At 43.0% G+C, this 19,739-nt stretch overlaps 1 protein-coding gene across 1 annotated transcript in view; it reads left to right on the plus strand.

The window, feature by feature from the left end:
* The window catches only part of TMEM178B (transmembrane protein 178B), a 215,873-nt gene that overhangs the window by 125,219 nt on the left and 70,915 nt on the right, over positions 1–19,739 (plus strand). The gene's annotated exons all lie outside the window — the stretch shown is intronic.

Here is a 19,739-nt window from a genome sequence, read left to right on the forward strand (position 1 = left end):
TTTTGGTGGTATATGAAGTGTGTTTTCTGCAAGCACACTTCTCTGACAGCATGGGTTCTGCGGACCTGGGCAGGAACTCAGAGCTTCATGCCTGGTTTGACGTGTTTGCAGTTTTTGCCAGCAGTCTGTGGTGAACTATGACAGTGCTGTGAATAAACCCAGCACACAGAGGGCCTGTCTACTCCTATATCCATCACTTTCTGCCTTCCAATATGCTGATGTCTGCCTGGCATCATACCTAGGTGAAGGGAGTCCTCCCATAACCTGTGGCATTCAGGGACTGTAGCAGATTAAGAAAGTCCAGATGTAGAACTCCTTGCTGGTGTTAACCTACTGCTTCAGACAAGCAGGCTGGTATGGTTTCAGGCAACTCCAACCTGCTTCGAGTAATAAATCATGGCTAATGATAGGCAAATATAATAAGGATTGTTAGGCCTTGATCCCCCTAAGTTTTTACATGCTTATAGACATCCAGGCCCATTCCCATCAGTTTTCTCAGCAGAACTGTTAAGGAGTAACCAAGGCTGACAAGGAATTAGCCTTCTGTTAGAAGTTAGCCATGCTGCCCAAGGGCACAGACACAAGCCATGTTGGTGAAGCCTTCCCAGACTGCCTCTGGTTTGAGGATGAAGGAAGTAATCCTGCCAACTGCTGAACATCTTTCAGGAAAGCTCAGCTCTCATCTTCTGTTCATGGCTCTGAGGGGGCTCAAGTGTTTTCAGGAGACACTCAGCAGCTTGTAGAATGAGGCACAGAAGGCTGTCTGTCAATCTGGTTCTGTCCTCAAGCAACAAAATAGTTTAAAAACAATAGACTGCATCTGATTTTTCTTGTTTCCATTTGTAGATATAAATATATGTATGTTCAAATGATTTTATGAGTCTGATTGTGAGTGGCGGATGAGAAACATTCAAATGCCTGGATTTTAATACTGTTACTTCATCAGGAGAGGGAAAAAAGTAATGAAGCCTGTTAAAAGGGAATATCTTGGCTGCTTATTTTGCTTCATAAATATTCATGAACACCCCCTCTCCTTTCTTTGCCCTTTGACTGCTTCTATTAACTGGGAGCCATTAGCTGTGGATGAGGCTTGAACCTCATAAAACATTTTGTGGTCATCAGACGCATTATTGGAAGAATTTGCAGACACAGATACTCTTGACATTCACATCTGTTCCATCTAATTATTCCTAAATTGAAATTGTAAGCCTGTCTCTGTGACAATGCTATATATTTCTGTGGAGCTGATTGCATTATTAGAAGCAGTGGTTTACAACTTCAGCCAGGGAACGAGTGAGACACAGATGAAATTTCAGTTTTTCTTTGCAGCATTCCTAGCAATATCAAAAAAGCTTGAGAGAGTGATGTACATCCAAGCCTATGTATTGTGTAAAAACACATTATTTTGTGTATGAATGTTTTATTCAGAAGGCAGAAGTAGAGAACTTACTGCTTGAATAAGGAGTGAATACTCCAATAGAAAGTATTGTTAGTAGAAAGTATTGTTCTGTCAGGATTGTGTTTGTGATATGGGAAAGGTCTAGGTTTTGAAGTAGTTCTATGCTTGGAGATTCCCAGGGAGATCTGCCAGACAGTGCAGTCTTCACTCCCTTGGTGCAGCCCAGGAGCCTTCTCAGAGGAGACTGCACCAGAGTCCAGGACTCCAAGTTCTGGATGGCCAAGTGGTCATGAGAAAGGCAGGGACACAGCCATAAGAATTCAAGCTATGTGGATCTTTGATGGGAAAAGCAGTCATTTGAATCAGTAGATCTGTTTTTTCCCTTTTCTCCTCTGTCCCACTACCCCTGCCTCACCCCTTTCAGTGTAGGTTTTCTTATAGCTCTTTTTTTTATTATTATTTTGTCATGTTTCTATGGCCTGATAAGTAATACCCACTGTAAAGATAGCTTTTGTGAGGTAAATGCCTGTCCAAAGGGAACCAGATGAAATCAGCAGCACATTTCACAAAGGAAAAGCCAGATAGATGACTGGTAAATGCTAACAAATTTTGATCAGCTCTTGAATAGAGAAGAAACTCTAAATTGGAGGTGAATGTTTTATTAAATAGAACTTTTTTTTTTTTTTTTTGTGGTCTCACTTTCTTTACATCCATTCTTTGCTTCAGCCCCAGACTGTGGAATGGACCTCCAAAATGGGACGTGTCATCCCGTAGTGTTGAGACTAGGTGGAAACTGGTGTTGTTGTTCGTTATGACAGATTGGTTTGGGGATTTAAGGATGAAGGAATAAAATGACCAGCTGCTTGCATGAAAGGAAGGTGCAGTCCCTGTCTCATTAACAAAAAAATTAAAAATTTGTTTATTTATTGCAATTATTTACAGACTGCCAATTCACTGCCATACTTTAATTTTTATTCTCTACGCACACAGCCGCCCACCCTACTGCAAATATGTTATAGAAAAGCTGCAAATTACAGGATGTCTAATTAGAAAGCTTTGAGGAAAAGATGACAAAGAATCATTCACCATGGAGACAGAACTTGCTTGCTGGTTTATAGCCAGCTAAACAATGCTGGAGACTCTGATAAGCTATTCCTGGGGAGAGTGGGAGTTAGCCTGTGTGAAAAGCAGGGAACTGGTATGCAGTATGTTATAGAAGAGTAAAGCCCTCTTCTCTTCTAGAGGGACCAGTGACAAGGATACACGAATACAGTGGTAAATAAACTGGCTGCATCTTAAATCTGTTTCATAAGCTGATGTAGTGCCTGATTCAGACCTCTTAATACAGCAGAACCCCCATGCTGCTTTCAGTGATTGTTGTTAAGTCACAAGCAAAACAAATCTATGGTTTCTCTCTAGACCTGGTCGTTAGAGGTGATCTGGAGACTTAAATGTCTGAATGTAGCTTAAAGGAGTAACAGATTTATACAGTGCACAGATTAGGGGGATTTTTAACTTCAGCTGCGAAATCCAACTGTTTGTTCTTAATTTGTATTCTCTCAGCCCTGTGGAATTGGCCAGAAAAAAGATATTTGGTTCAGGGCTATTTTTACATGTGAGATGTTTGTCACTAGTGGTAAATTTGGCGTGATAGGCAGCCTCTGTGTAAGGGTGTCTGGGGACAAGAAAAGCAGAAAGTGCAGCAGATGAAAACTGAGGTGCACTGTCAAGAGTGATCTGTTATTACATGTAGAGAAATTGCGTGGTGCATGACTGGATGGTGCACGTAACATAAGCTTCTCTATCCGTTCCACAGCTATTCTGAATGTTTCAGACTGTCTTTAGCAGAAGAGCTTCCAAATTCTTTCATATTCCTTGCATTTCAAGAGCTATGTAGTGAATCCTGTTCACATCTTTGTGAGCTGTGGGCATGCATGTTGTCGTCACCACGGGATGTCACACGTGACAGCGTTACACCCATCACAGCATCACATCAGCTCTGCACATGAGGTGTCAGATCCACCACAGCACTGTGCCAGGAGTGCTTTCCTCAGAGGCAAGGGAGGCAAGGCACTTTAACTTCCAGTTTGGTTTAGGCCATGTTCAAGCTAGTGACCAATCTGACCAACCAAGACCAGCCTTGGTGCCAAAACCCCTTAATCAACCAACCAACCAAACAAAAAATATATCAATCTTTGTTGAGAATATATCTGCATTATTGAGAGACAGAGAAAATTTGTCAGCAAATCTGATAAAGCTCCTACTTGTGTAAACATTTGGGGGTCTAAATTTATACCTTTCTGCTCAAAGTACATGTCTGCTACTTTAGAAGTATGTTTTGATTTGCATTTGGAAGCGATCACCAAGTTTTAACTGCGATCAGAAGTCACAGGGGGTTAGTTCAAAGGATTCCTCTGAGAACAAGATGAAATTTGGGTTCTGTTTCAAATAAGGGATTGTGGTGGATTAACACCAACTGGAAATTAAACTCTAAATAAGCCACTCCTCTTCGCCCCACCTCCTTTGGCAAGAGAGGGACAAAAGCACTCCATGGGTTGAGATATCAATTTACCGAAAGACATCAGCAACGGAATAAGAATCGCACAGTAGCAACAGCAATATTAATAACAAAAGTATACATAAAGAGAAGCTGCTTCACTCACACCTTGATCACGTGGACCTCCTCATGAAAATGTGAGAGAAGTGGGATCTACATGTTTCCCAAGAAAACTTTCCTGACATGTATCATGCAGGAAAAAAAGGACATCTTCTCTTAACATACTAGGACAAAGTTGACTTTGCTTCTGGCTTTTGATGCAGAGCTGCAATTCCATCTGGTCATCAAAGGGAAGCAGTTGGCAGAGGTCACTAGGAACCTCTTAGCTGCATAACCAAAATGGGATATTTTCATTCCCACAGAAGTAAACGTGAGATAATTTATATCTGTGTGCACTGCTGAATTTTCTTAAGTTTTGGAGCTTTTGGATATTCAGAAGTCAAAATCTGCAAAAGTATGTGTGAACGGTATTTGTTGAGGCTCCTACAAGTGTTCTCACAAGCAACCTTCTCTTCCTGCACCTGTATTCAGCAGTCCATACCTGGTTCCCACCATGCCTTCAAAATGTGATTCACTGAGATTATGCAATTTAGAGCAGCCAGTATGGGATAAGTGATCAAGTAACCTGGTCTTGAAATTAAAACTCCCCAGCTGGGGTTGCTTGTTCATAAGGAGATTGCAGAAGGGCCAAACCCAGGCCACGGTTGCTGGTGGAAGTCTCTACGTTTGCATTTTGAGTGCGGGTGGGGAAGCATTGCGTTTGACAAGGATGCCACGTTTGACATATGGCAGTATGTACATACGGAGATGGAAGATAAAAACAAAAGGAAAATGAGGGTTTAAATACAAAAAAAAATTGTTTTCAAGCAGAACTACAGTCTAAAATTTGTGAGGCAGAATTGGTGGATTTCTTCTGTGTGATTAGGCTGGCTCATCAATGGGGGTCCTGGATATTTGAAACTACAAAGCAGTAGTGGGTGATATACAAGTCCGCCAGCGCTTTTCAGTCAAGAAGTCCCTCCAGGATAAGTGGTCATACCATCAGATCAATGGCAGCAGAGATCTGCTAAGCTGATTACGATATGAGCTTTCTTTTCAGCACCTCTTCTCTTCCTGAAAATCCTTCAGGTGTTGGCAAGGCAGAGCCTGTTTCAGCTGTGTGGGCAGGATGCTGCTCTCTCCTCAGGCCAAACCCAAACTCATCCTAGGAGGGGTGGACACTGTCAGACAAGAGTCTCTAGGCTGAAATTTCTCCCTCCCCAAGCTCACAAAAGATTAAAAATTTGCTGTGTTTGTCCATGTTCCTGGCTGGATGTACAGTATTCTCTAGAAGAAAAACACTTGAGCCAGTAATTAAACATGTCAGCTCTTTATCCGGGAGAGTATTATATTAAATTATGTACAGTAAATATTTTTGGAAGGAAGAATTCTAAAGAGAACTTATTGATTTATGGCAAAGGGCCAAGTTGCTGATGGGTTTGGCAGACGTGTTCAGCATCCGGGGCCCGCCTGGGGATGGTGTGTGCTCGGGAGGCGCAGGGAGCCGGGCACATCGGCACAGAGGGAGGCGGCTCTGCGCTCCGCAGCCCTCCCTCCTTCTCGAAAGTACACAGACAAATTGTGAGCACCCCCCGGCTTTCTGTACGCCTGTTGAATCGATAATGGCGATTTAGGAATGCTTTATCAGCACTACTGTCTCAGCTGTTCTTGTAAATGGCAACATTAGCAGGACTACCCAGCCATAGCAAGCGAGGGTGGTGGTGAGGTGAGGGCGGAGGAAAGTGTCAGCAATATGGATGGCCTTGCCAGTACTGTCAAGGACTGCAGGTGATAAACAGGCAGCTAGAGATGTCATTTCAGCTCCCCAGGGAGGCCAGGGTCAGACATTCATCGTATCTCTTTATTCTGGGGGGAAATGCTTTATGTGAGACAATACATGGTGTACTTCTGTATGTTGCGTTCTGTGAAGACTGATGCGTGCACTTGGCTTTTTGATGTGTTTGGGCCCTCAGTGCTCCTCAGCAATGCTTTGCATCTCTGTGTACAGTCAGGTGTGCCTTTGCCATCTACAGTGTAAATAAGGAGTGATCTCAAGGGAGTTATGTTAAACTAGCAGAGAACGTCTTAGGTAACCTGAAGAGATTTCTTATTTGTAATGCCTTTCTTTGAATCCCTGGGGATTATTTGCACGTGCATGTTTTAGCAAAGGGTGCAGGACCCTTGCATGGCATGGTAGGAATTTAATGTTCCATCTGCACATGGCTGTGGCTCACACAGCGTGATGCTAACTCACAGCTATGGGATCACAACAGTGTACTACAGGTGTGTGCATGGGGGAATAGGCAGGAGTGAAAATGTAGTATTGAATAAGCATGGTGAATATGCATGTAGGATATGTCCAGGTCTGTGCTTGTAGATGCCTAAATTATAGGTAAAAATTTGTGTGTAAAATTTTCATATTTACACTATGCTTTGTGTATCTTTACGACTTCTTGTTTTTCGAGTATAAGAATATAGTGGATTTATTGAAGAAATTATGCCTACAGGTGTATTTTTATGGTAAAATATTGAGAAATTTAAGTGTAGTTTTCTAAGGTCATTTTCTATTCTGCTGGGAAGTTGATAATGTTTGTGATAGTTCCTCAAAGGAAGAGAAAGATCCGGTGTAGTGCGGGGTATGGCATTATGTTCTCTGCAGGGAGCCATCAGTTCATTAGTTAAAGATGGCTCTTCATTTTGCAGTATAAGGTCATTCCACGTGTAAGTGATCAAAGTCCATTTCACTCATAAAAATTTTAGTTTAAGGTGCCCACTGCCTCTCCTCAGTTGGAAAAGAGCTATCACTGGATCTTTCTGCAGCTATCACAAGGAAAATAAATTAACCAGGGCAAGGAAAGTGTTTTATATACTGCCCCTTTTGTGGTTATCATGTGTCTCCAAGGGTGCTTTTCACTTGAAATGTTCAGAGATTTGGTGCAACGTCCTGCTGTTTTTCGCAACATTTTTTAATTTTGCCATAACTAAGGGGAAGTTTCACAAAGACAATGCTTATGAAGAGTTTGTAAGTATTGCCTGCTTGTGGTTGAAAAAAAAAATAGCAAACTAAGCTTGAAAGGTAATGAATGCAAATTTGTAGCATGTTTCACTTACACAAATAAATAATGGCTGAATATGCAATCCGTCCAAAGTTTGGATGCCCAAATATCAGTCTGCAGCAGTAAAGAAACATGCATGAAAATTCTGCACTTTAGAGCATAGCATGAAATTTTCATCTCATGAAGTTTGGGCTGTTGCCTTGCAGAGCATGTCCTGTTCTCCCATCTCACAGCATAGTAATGTATGGCTTACCAAGCATCTTTTTCCAAAATAATTGCTGAAATCCTTTCTGCAGTTTGATTGAACATTCTTAGATGCTGCCAAACAACCCGGATAAGATTTGCATTCCACTCTTTCACAGCACAGTAGGCGAATGAGTCTTGAGGTTGTATTTAATCTACTGACTTCACTGGAATCCTGGCAGGTTAGGCCAGCTGTGACAATTTGGCCCCAAGTCACTAATGAGAGCTCTATCTCTGGAGCTCCATCCTTGCAGCGGTCTTCTGGACACTGCTGGCACTTCTCTAATGAAAAAAAAAAATTTGGTTATGATGCAGTTAAACTCTCTTTAATTTGAAAGTGATTATAATCAGTGGAGAAAATCCTGTTAATTAGGCAATTATGTACTCTACTTCTCTTCCAGTCTCTCTCTTTCTTCACTCTCCACCTTGTTTTCTACTTTGAAAATCAGAAGAACAGACATATTATTCTTGGCTTCTAATTCTAAATTCATCTCCTGGGTCAACCTCATTCCAGTCAGTGCACCTCTCCTTTCAACAGCAGGATGATTTAAAACCCTCCACCATACCACTGCGATTATTTAAAAGTAAAAGGTGACAGTGTGTGTGTGTGCATTCCTGTCTTTCAGTACACCCTCTCAGGACATCTCAAGTGTCTCTTACAATAAAACCTCCCAAGGTAAATTGGCATCTGTTTCGATTATAGCTTGAGGATGCCTATGAGTGAAAGCTTTACTGACCAAACATCCAGGGCCTTGCTGTTCTGGAGGTTATTAACTGGTATGCTGGATGTCAGTCAAAATCCACCAATGTGAAAAAGTGTACCTCAGTGTAGCTGTATAGGGAAGGAATAAGGTCCTGTCAGCTCATCACAGTCCTTCTTATCCTTTGTGTTCCCTTTCATCCCACCATGGCTTTGTTTGATAATGGTTTTCTTGAGGAAACAAAGCTATGTTTTACTTTCTCTGGAAGCACCACAGTGCTTTCCCAAACCTGAAAACCCATGCTAGCTCTGGGGTTGTCTGTCTTTAATGCTGTAAATGTAACTAAGGGCTTCATGCAGTGGTGGCCTCTGGGCTAAGGAAATATTGGCTTTTTAAAAGCTTTTCCAAAATACTGTTGCAGTCTCTGCCATGAGGGTTGCTTGTGAAACAGAGACCAGATGGGTAATCAAAATTAGTAGTTATGCTTTTTAGGCCATCAGGGGAGTACGGAAGGGGAGATGGAAGTTTATCATCAATATAAATAGGTGCAAGGTTGGGAAGAGGGAAGGGAGTGGGGGGAGTCTGTAATAGCTTAGCATTAAGGCTGTCAACCCTTTCCCATGCCAGAAGTGGAATGACTCATGGAAGTGGAACAGGAGTGGGTCGAGTGAGTGGAGATGGAAAGGAAGCAACGGGGAGGCAGGTGGAAGCTGAGGAAGACTACATGGAACCTGTGGAAGCAGAGTAGGAGTGGTTGTGACATGTGAAAACAAGTTTGGGAGCAGGTGGAATGAGTGGGAATGGAGCAAGAGTGGGAAGGGCCCACAGCCACCTAAAGACCACATTTGTACTTCTGAGAGTTTTCTTCTCTTTCTGGTGTTGGACAGCAGTGCCCTCTCTGGGACACATCTGAAGGCAATGAGAGCATGGAGAGAGGCAGCTGGTGGCACCTCCCAGCCTGGTGAGAGGACAGAAGACGTTTCAGAAGCATTTAAATGCTTTGCTCTCCAGCAAGGAACCAGACCTCAGGATACTGTCAGATACCACACTTCTTGGCGGCAGAGCCTCACGGCAGCATCATGTGTGGTGACAGTGTTAAAAATGTTTGTCTCAGTTTTTAGTCTCCCGCTGCCCAGGGGCGGTTCCCCGTCATGCAGATGGGTGACGCTTTGTTGGCCTGAAGTGCTCCTGACTCCCAGCAGCAACACCAGCACCTCCTGCCCACCCCTGCAACAGAAGCATTGATTGAGGGTGGGACAGCAAACAGCTTTTCCTTGGAGCCAAGGCAGACCTAGACATGTCTCCTGGTGTTAGCCCTGTCTAAAATTTGCAAGAGGCTGTGGTAGGGATTGAGAGGGCTGGTGAGTTTATAAAAGACAAAGTGAGAAGGAAGGGGTGCAGAAGCAAGGGTGCAGTTTATCCACCCTCCTCTCTTCCAGGATTCTTTCAGATTAAGCAAGATGTTGAACACCACTCAGCACAGGGTGATATGTTTTGCATGTAGGACTAATGTTGTTCCCTTGTATTAATATTCATGAGTACCCTGTGGTAACAGATGTGTTCAGAAAATACTGAGCCATTTAACAATTTATCTTTATGTCTCTGTAGCCTTACATAAAGCTTTTTGTCAAATGCAAAGAAATCAGAAAAATAATTGGGAGAATTTTTAGCTCCAGATAAAATATTCAGTGGAAATGGTTCATTTCTTTCTGCAAACTGATTCTTATTTTGGCTAATGCTTTCTTTCTGAGTATTGTCCAAGTAGTGTGGGACTTTTTGCTCAATGAAGGTCTCCGCTCTCCACTGTACAACTGACTTGCCCATGGATTAGGTTTTCTGGTGGTGCTTTTGCTCTTTAACCAGGTACCTGAAACATTTTAAGTAGAAGAAATGCAGAGAGAGAGTACAGAGTAACAAATTTCTCTTGTCAATTTGGATGATGTCAGTTGAGCTTCCTGGGTTTTCAAACAAGATATTTAAGGAACAAGACAACAAAAAACAATGCAGCAATTATTAAAATTGCTCAGCAATGCAGCTCCTGCTTTTATTCATCAATCCAGTGTGGGGGCTGCTCGAGCAGCCCTCCCACAGCGTGTCTCATGACATGTTGTGTCCAACCATCTGGGCTGGAGGCCTCTATCCCAGCCTGGCTTTCTGTTGGCATGTCTGTGTCCCAAGCTTCCCGACCCACATGCAATATGGCTGATCAGGCTGTCTGATTGAGAGACGACTGAAAAGAAAACATGTTTCTTTCTGTTGTTTTCTGAGGAAAAGCAAGTGTGGCAGGTTAGCCGCCACCCCAGTGCACAAAAGAGGAAAAAACAATCACAAAAGAGGCTGGCAGTGGAAAAGGAAGGAAGACAGCACATTTTCTTGCTTCCGTGAAAGCCGGGCTGCTTTTGACCCCTGGTTGAATTCATCTGTGTTGGAGCCGGCAGGAGGAGGATGCTTCTGCTGGGCTGCTGTTGTCATGGAGACCAGCAGAGACAAGAGCGGCAAAAGCCTGCCGGAGACGACTTCTGAATTAAAAACAAGGTATTCCTGCTCTTCATGCTCCCAAATCCCAGTTCTCACTGGTTTCGGCTCTTCATGGGCTGTGGGTGTAGTAGCTTTGATGGGAGTAGGGGAAGCAGCTCTTTACTTATCTCAGGGAATGGTTATTTTCACACCTTTCACAACTCAACAAAACAAATACAGCACTTTTTTTTTCTTGTCTCACACTTGGTCAAAAAAAAAAAAAAAGAAAGAAAAAGGGAAAAAAGTAAAAATAAGGAAGAGAGAGACTATGCAAAATTACTCTTCCCACCCCCAAAACTCTCCACTCCCCTGGAGACTGAAAGGGAAATATAGTTTTAATTTGAACTATCATTTTCAGCTCCAGTGGGTGGGTGGAGGTGGGTGAGAACTGAATTTCTAATTTCTCTCCATCAAAAATGAGTGTGTGGATGAGGAACTGACAATGTCTATTACCTGTGTCTTCTTGTCGGATGTGTTTGGGGAAAGAGGAGGGAGGGAGGCGGAACAGGTTCATCCTTTTCTCTAGATTTCCAACTAGAAATTTTCTAGAAGTGTTCAGTTTGTTTCGGGTTGGTGTGGGGTTTTTTTTTTTTTGTTTGTTTGTTTGTGTGTTTTGTTTTGTTTTGTTTTGTTTTTAACCACATGTGGTTTTTTTTCTATTTTGTGCTGTCAGAGTTAGGAGGAACTAGGAGTTGCAAAAAACCACAAAAAACAGCACAGTAATTTTCAGTGTTCTGTAAATAGGTTTTTTTATTTATTATTTGTCCATTTAGGCTTCTCTACTTTCTATGCTTACTGTTTTTCCACAGAATACTCCAGGTTTGCTCTTGGTGCTTAAATGCCATGGATGAGTGTAGAGGCCCCATTACTGACTTGTGACCAGGGTCCCTCCAAATACCACACTCTGCCATCATTTCTTCAGCATGCAGCATCCCATAGAAAAAGACTTCTTGTCTCAGCCTTCAGCCCTCCTGAAGCTGCAATTTGCTGACAGCCAGGCCCAGCTCCACACCCACTGCTTCAGCCAAATGCTACTTCCAAACTTGCTTCACCTGTTTTGCTCTCCACAGCTGCACATCTGTGAGAGAGTATTTCAGTACCTCACTGGTAGCACACAGCATGAATGATGCATTAATACACATTGTTTAAATCATTCTGTAGGCCCTACCTCTGAAAGACCAAGGAGAGAAGAAAATTGCTGCACACGAAGGTGAAATATAGATGGTCAGAAAAAGAAGTCTTCAAAGTTTTGCTCTTTTTACCATTCCCTCAAATGACTCTAATTTTCCTCTTTCACCAGTTTTGATGGGACTAGCTCCAGCCCTAACATAATTTGGGTTGAGGAAAGATTTCCTTGATCTGTTTGAGATCTTCATTTTTGAATTCCCATTCTGCCTTTTCCTACCGACCACGAGGAATCCCAGTCCCAACCGTCTCTCAGAAGCTCTCTGTGGCAGTTGGTGGTGGGGAGATAATCAGGACTAATGACATTTGGTGTCTAATCCTCCCCAAGACCTTCCTCTGAGCTTCACTGTCCGGCGGCAGTGGAGAACATTTGTTATCTTCCAGGCTTGGGGCCCAAGCAGGAAATAAGTAATTTTTAAGAGACAGACATCAATTTGTTGTTGACATCTGTTCTTGTTTTAATGAGGAGAATTAGAAAGAAGGAAGCCTAGTTTGAGATGGAATTAGGTTTACCTTTTCTCCAGCAGGAGATCCCATTACAAGTCCTTCCAAAGACACTGATGAGCCTTTAGTAAAGTAAAAGGAAATTATTGATACATCAATAATAATCCAAAGAGCGGTTAAACGCTATTCCCCTTGCCACCCCAGTCTCCTGCTTCTCCTTCTGCTTAGGTTAGTCAGTAATTCCTCCTGACTGAAATGAGCAGTTTTCTTCTCTGGTGAATCACAGATATAATTTTTCCACCTTGACTCGCTCACTTCTTTGAAATGCAGGTCTTTCTCTGGCTTCTTCACAGAGGTCCTTCTATAACTGTTTCTATGTAATAAAGACTGACTGAGGAGTGAGATTGATGTCTGATGCAAAAATTCAATCACTGGCCTTCGATGATCTATTAAATCAGCCTGTGATGTCTCCTGATCTGCCTCTTGCTGGAAAGAGCCCTTGCAGCAGTGGAATTGCTTGCTGCCTCCATTAGTTTGTAAATAACCTGTACATTTGGAGGTCAGTTTGGCATGATGGTCTCTGGCTCAGCAGGTGTCCTGCACCATTGAGCCCATTTGATTTTTGATTTTTGAAGGCTCTAAGTCAGAAAAAATAATTGATAGAAGACTTAAAAAAAAAAAAAAGTTTCCCTCCACTTTTTTGTCCTTCCGAATGGGAAGTGCGGCAGTGAAACAATAAATCCCTGCTCTATCCTTGCACCTTCACTTGCCTTTTTTGCTGTTTCTCTTGTTCATTTCTTTTCTCTAGAATGAGGCGCTTTTTTTTTTAATGTAAAAAACTGTCATCCAAAATAGGCTATTGAGTTTTACTCATAATTGTGAGATAAATGCCTTTGGGTAGCAGCTATGGAACAGTTACCTTTCTGGTGCTGATGAGCTTGACAGCAAGAAACGTGTTGTTCTGTGCTGACTTTTTCCCCTTTCGACAAGATAAATTCCTCCTATACTTCAGTGTCACGTTTACTCCAGTCTTCCACTTCTAAGAGAAGTTTGGACTTAGCTTTGCAGTTGGTGGGTGTCCTTTGGGATCTGTCAGCCTGGGTGGAGCAGTTTTGGAAGGCTCCCATTTTACCTTGTGAGTTCAGAGGCTGAGAGAGCCTTGCCTTGCCTCTGTTGCCACATGATGCAGAGCGAACACGTAGGAAGGTGTTTCCTGGCTTGCTGATTATCCATGGTTTTGGATGTAGGGGCAGCCTGAACCCAGAAGGGTTATTAAGTGAGGCATGATGCTGTGTGTGTGGGCCACGTCACCTCCACCAGGAGTGCAGCCACTTCAGTCTCTGGGATACTCTTGTGCTTGGGGGTAGTGGGGAAGAGAAGCAGCATCAGCAGAGTTATTCTGCATGGAAAAGCTGTGGATCCAGCTGGTTTTAGAAGCTTCAGACCCACTGGGGCTCCACATGCAGCCAACTCTTGGAGGCATGAAGAGTCTCTCTCTGGCATAACCCAAACTGTCTGCCATTACTTCTAATAGTAGAACATGGACTGTAGCTCAATTTCCATGAGGGTTCATAGACATTGAGTGCCCCTGGCACCAGTTAGGGATAAAAGGCTTTTCTTCTATGGCAAGCATATCATGACTGTATTTTGCTCTCATTAAATTAGCATGGGAACAGAGGTGATACCAATGATATGCTACCAGGTGGTAGACAGATGAAAGGCCCTATTGCAAATATATTGAATCTCCCAAGCAATTTTACTTGCAGTAACTGTTTCTGTGCTCCACTCCTAGATCTTGAGGAGAAGTTGCCATTCACATTGGATAAGGATGTGTGTTTGTGAAAGGTATTAATGGGGTTTTTTGGCTGAGAATTCAATTATCAAACTCGTGTTCAGTTAAAATATGAACTCAGGTTCCCAGAGGCCAATGTCCTGACTCTCAGGGCCATGTCTTTTCTGTAAATAGCTGTTGATGAAAATTCTACACTAAAATCTGTCTTCGAAGAAATATAGTTCTCAACTTGTATTGAAACATTTAACTTGTCAAGAAAATAGGTTGTATTGAATGAAAAATAGTTAATGGCTGTTTTTGGTGGCTGTTTTGTGCCATGAGAAATAAGTTCCTTTCTGCTTGTGATGTCTCCTGAAAAACTACTAGAAATATGGAAACCCCCATGATGTTAATCCTGAAGATCTGAAAATGGCTGTACTGCTAAAGGAAAATGGTAAACTTTTAGGATTCTCCATGTGGTTCAAAAAGCCCTTTGCCTATACAGCATTGGGTTTATTTAGTCTTTCTGAACAAAACATTGCTAAGATGAATTTTAGAACTACGCATTATGGATTTGCATCAGTGCATATAGGACAGAATTTGCTCTGCTATTTCTCCCACCCTTCTGCTTTCACTAGGTTGCCAATTAGGGCTAATTATGAGTGGCTGACTCACCACTCCATTAAGGCTCAGGTTTGTGCCACTGTAGCTGCCATTGGAATGAATCAGTCTGTGTGGCTGCATCAGCCTTGCCCTTTTCCTCCTGCCTCCTACCCAGCTCTTTTTTCTTCATTTTTAGATGCCACATGCCTTCCTTCACTCCTTCTACCTGAGTCACCTGCCACATTCAGCTCCCTACCCATGGTCTTCTCTGTTTGCCTTCTTTTTGCAGATCCCTTTTCCCCGTTAGTGCTGCCCACCACACTTTGCAGGAATTCAGCATTTTGCTTCTTCAACTGAGCTGCAGTTGTTTGTCATTATTTTTGCAAAGCTATCATAAGGATCATTTTTCAGGCTCTAGGAGAGAGCTGTGCAGGTGATAGGATGGAAATTAGCCAGCTTGGGTCAGTCCCTACTGAGCCCCCATCACAGGGCAAAACAGTGGGAAGCTGAAAACTTTTCTTATTTCACCCTGAGTCTTGCAGCATATTTTCAAAGAACCTTGCCTTTCATAGCATCCTCTCATGTTTCCTTTTGATATTCTCACTTCCCACCTCATATTTTATTCTACCTTCATATCAAGGCTGTGTGTGGTGTCAGCTCATTCTGAGCTGTCATCACGGTAGCTGGAGAGCTGACACCACAGGCCAGTATTTGCTGTTTTGATTGTGGATTTTGGGTCACACAGGGATGTTGACAGTGTTGGGTAGTAGGCCTGCTGCTATTCTGAGCTGTAGAACCTTAAGGAAGCTTCTCAGGTAGGATCAGGGTGTCTTCAGGATGGCAGAAGAAAGGGGCAGGACATACTGCCTCTCTGCCTTGGCTCTTCTGGAGTCTGGTTCTTAGGGGTTGCAAGATAACCATGCAAAGCAGAGCTGCTCATGGTTACTTTGCACATTCAAAACAGGGAAACATTTTATTTCAGTTATGTAAACACAAGGCAAGAGGAGAGCACAGGAAGCAGCATGAAAGTGACTTTGTATCACTTACCTACCATCATAGAAAGCACTCAGTGTTATATTCTCATCCAGACACTCAAATTAGAGTGGAAATGGCATTCAGCCTCTAGTAACACAAATCCTGTTGTGACCCACTTCAACCGGACTACCCCACGACTTGTTATTTGTCTTGGACAAAGTGTAATTCATAACATCAACCGCTTCTCAGCTACTGCAGTACAGGTCTTTTCAATCTCCTTCACAACTGCAAACTATATTTTAATATAAAAAGAGTTGCTTGTGCACTTCTCCTTCCAATTTGCCATGTTGCACAAACACCCCCAGATGTTGAAAAACACATTATTTCTCTGTGACAGCAGCGGCAACTGCCTACTGAGGAAAAAGTAATTTTAAGAGGGCATGTAATGTATTTTTAGGTGGGGAATTATGATCAGGCAGCTCTTTGCAAACAAGCAGCTGATGCTCAGCAAGACACACATGGTTTGTGGCACGTCTCTGGAGAACCTGTGGGCTGGAGTTTGCCACCCTGTACAGTAGTGTCACAGCTGGACTTCAGTGGTTTTGGGACACTCACTGAAAAGCCAGAAACAGAAGCAATATTCACTCCAGCACTGAGAAGTGGAGCACTGCAGTGCAAAGGGAGTCCCCAGGCCAGAGTCAGAAATGCAATGACTGCTATTCTTAACCACTTGAACTCAGCAAGATCCAAGGACCAGACTTCAAGAGAAATCCTTACATTGAAGGGTCTGATTCTCTTTTGTATCGGTCTGGCCTGAAAAAGAACCAGCTGTTTTGAGGTGTTTGCAGCTGAAATAGTCATGAGAAGAGCAGTGAAACCTTGTTCTTCTGATTGCACTGGTGTATCAATGCTGGCTGCATATTGAAAACTCCCTGATACTTCATTTAACGACAGTTCCAGGTATGGAAAACCACAGACTGCATTAGTTTCCACTCTCAAAAGCAAACCTACTACAGAACTACCTTGGGTGCTTTGACCAAGCTTGTTGGTCTGTCCTGCCCAGTACCTGTTACTCAGGGATGAGCCAGTACTTGGGGCTGCACAGACCCAGGAAAACAGGAAGGTGCTTGGTGGATATCCCACCTCTGGGCAGGACTTCCCAGGCTGGAAGAGTGGCCTGGAGAGGACATAGTGAGTCTCGGGAAGGCGGTTAAGACTGGTGTCATCCAGCAGAGTGAACTTCTGTGCATAAACATTTCTTGGCTGCTCCACCAGCAGACCCATGTTCTGCATGGAAAAGGAAGGTCCTCTACACTGACAGGGCAGTGGAGACCTTGTTCTGAGCTGTGTACGTAACAAATGGATGCTGAGCATGCACACAGATGTTTGGTCTGGAAGCAGGGCCATGTGCTTGAGTCATGATTACCCCTCCTGCCTGGATCTATCTAGAGCTAGACAGAGCTAACTCACATCTCTGCACTGTTGTCTGGTTTATTCACAGACCACGTAGCCTACTTGCAGGTAAATAAAGGGGACCAGAAAGAGGAGGGGCTGGAACTCTTGCCCCAGTTGTATGGTGTGGTTAGGGCATTTCCATAGTGTTGGTTCCTTCTGTAAGCAGGGAACACAGGGTACCAGGGATCCTGACATTCATGCGTGAAGGTGAGGGAATTCCTATTCTTTGCAAAAAATTAATGACGGCATGTGTGGGCATAATATATGGCTATTCAGCAACTGAAAAATTGCTGATTTATAACTTACTCTCTTGCAGTTGTGTACAAGAATAATTTCAGTTTGCATTTTAGGCAGTTTACAAAGTGCAGAACCAGCCACTTATATACTGTCTTTTTCCCTAAGCAAGTCACCATAACTAACCAGATGATCATTTTGTGATAAAAGGTATTTACATAACTGGAAAACCAAGGTAGCTGTAAATGTGTTGATGTTTTATGAGAGCTAGGACATGCTGGATCTTTTCAGTATTATCTAAAGAAAATCATGGATGTGGTCTTTGGAGTTTGATTCATCCTAATAAGATACAGCAGGATGACTTCAATGAGACTTTTGAGAGCAATTTCACAATCAGAGGCTTCAATCTCTGAAGACCTAAACTGAAATGATAAAAGCAGTTGTTTTAATGCCCCCACAGGGTGTGATGCTGTTATGCTAATTTGCACCACAATGCCAAAGACCCTGCTTTAATAGCAATAGTGTCTTCGTTAGACCAGTGGCTTAGTAGCTGCCTTTTAAGATGTACTGAAAGAATGAGGGATTTGGGAGCAAGTCAAGCAAATTAGCTTGGTCAGCATATCCTTGAATGGTTACCACTTCTCTTTGCATTCACAACTGCCGAGGTGGGGAAACTTGGAGGAAGAGAAATAGTCAAAATGGAAAATTGAGTGCTCCTTACATCCTCTACAAACTCCTTTTGTCATCCTGTCAGTGACAGAAGACTGATTTATTCCCTCATCTGTTTAACTTCAGGCAATATAATCATCACCGTAGTCAAGATGTGTCAATGCCATCTTTATTTTTCATCATTCGCAGCAAGGAGACCATTGTCACTGACACCAGCGTCTTTCTGTTTTTCTCCTGCTTCTCCCAACACACTCTGTTCAGAAGGCAGAACCTGGTGTCTGGGAGCCAGAGGAATTTGGGCTAGAGGTCACAGAGATTATTCCACTCTGCTTCTAGGAGCATTGAGTCCCAGTGGCAATCACAGCAGAGATTATGGTGACACTGGTGAAAAGAGAGGCATTTTCCACTTTGTTGAGACTGGCGTAGCTTTTGTGGAATCAAATGGGAACTCTAACAAAATGGCTTTTTAAATTTTCTTCCTTTGCACACTCCACAATACATGGGTAGATGTACCCAGTTTTTCCACTGCCCAACTACTTCCATGGAGGATGGGCCAGCAAGTTTTGCAACCAAATAACTAGGATAAAGTTAAGTTGCTGGCCTGTAGGTATTTCCACCTCATGTTTTAGACACAAGGGACGTAATCAAAAGGGAAGGGCTATGGTTCATAGCCACCAAGTGCAGTTCAGAGCTATCTGGAGTAGCCAGGGTGATGATAAAGCCATAGACATAAGTGGAGAAGTTCATGGCAAGTTTCTCAGCTGTGCATGTGCTGTGCATGCCTCTGGAGCCTGGGTGTCCTTTAATATTCCCTTATTACATCATGAGCTAGTTTTTGGCCTCTTTGACATGTCTGGACCAGGTCTTTAAAACACAGAAAGGCATGGAGCACTACTGTGTAGATGTTGTTTATTTAAATTTTTGGAAGTGATTTCTTTTATTTCTGGTTTCAGTCTTTTTTTTAATGATCACTTGAAATATCCTGCACTGGTTGATTTCAGTTCCTTTGCAAATAGACTGATGCTAGCAAGACTGAAGTGCAAATTGCTCTGCGTAGCATTTCTGCTGGCACTTTGGGCAGTACAACCATCTACTGAATGGCATGGGCAGGGAGAGAGCCCATAAACTTTGGTGTTGGCATTGCCAACAAGTGTAAGCACACTGGCAGTGCAAAGGTTATAATGCTGATATCTGAGAGTCACTGGAAAAAGGCCTGAATCACATCTCTGCTGGCCAGGCAGGATTGCCTTGTGTGGAGGCAGACCCAGCCACATTCACACCTGTTTTGCCAGATGTTTGCATGGCTTGTTCTGCCCTGGAAGTTCTGCAGTCAGCCTAGGCTGTCTGCTGCCATGGTGAACCCCCCATGGACACAGCTCCCTGAAGTCTAAACTGTGTCTTGCTCAGTACAATCAATTTAAACTTGTTTCTTGACCTGTTCCCTGTGAGCAAGCAGAACTGCTTATTGCTTGCCTTTCTACAGTTTCCTTTCATACATCTCAAGACTGCTGTACCTCTTTTCAGCTTCCTGGAGACTAAACACCCTGAATTCCCCTCAAACTCTGACCCCCTTGGTTAGGTTTTTCAGATGTTTGACCACCACTGCTGCTTTCCTGAGTTACCGGTCTATGCACATGGTGGACTTCTATCTCTAAGGCTGCTAGCACAGTGCTTTTTAACAGCATTATCTCATTTGAAATAAAAAGATGTGATGAAAGCAACAGCCTGACCCACAGCATCTGTCTGTTTCTGTTGAAGGCGTGAGGGTCATTACTGTCACTAAATGAATGTTGGTTTTCACCCAGATTGCATCTGTCCCTCCTTGCTCACTGTGTTAATCATCAGAACAGGAGATAAACAAGGTTTCAAGTGAATAAGCTTCTTGGATCTG

Source organism: Chamaea fasciata, unplaced genomic scaffold (genome assembly GCF_029207755.1).
Source record: "Chamaea fasciata isolate MVZ Bird 193981 ecotype frontalis unplaced genomic scaffold, bChaFas1.0.hap1 SCAF_5, whole genome shotgun sequence".
Classification (NCBI taxonomy): domain Eukaryota; kingdom Metazoa; phylum Chordata; class Aves; order Passeriformes; family Sylviidae; genus Chamaea; species Chamaea fasciata.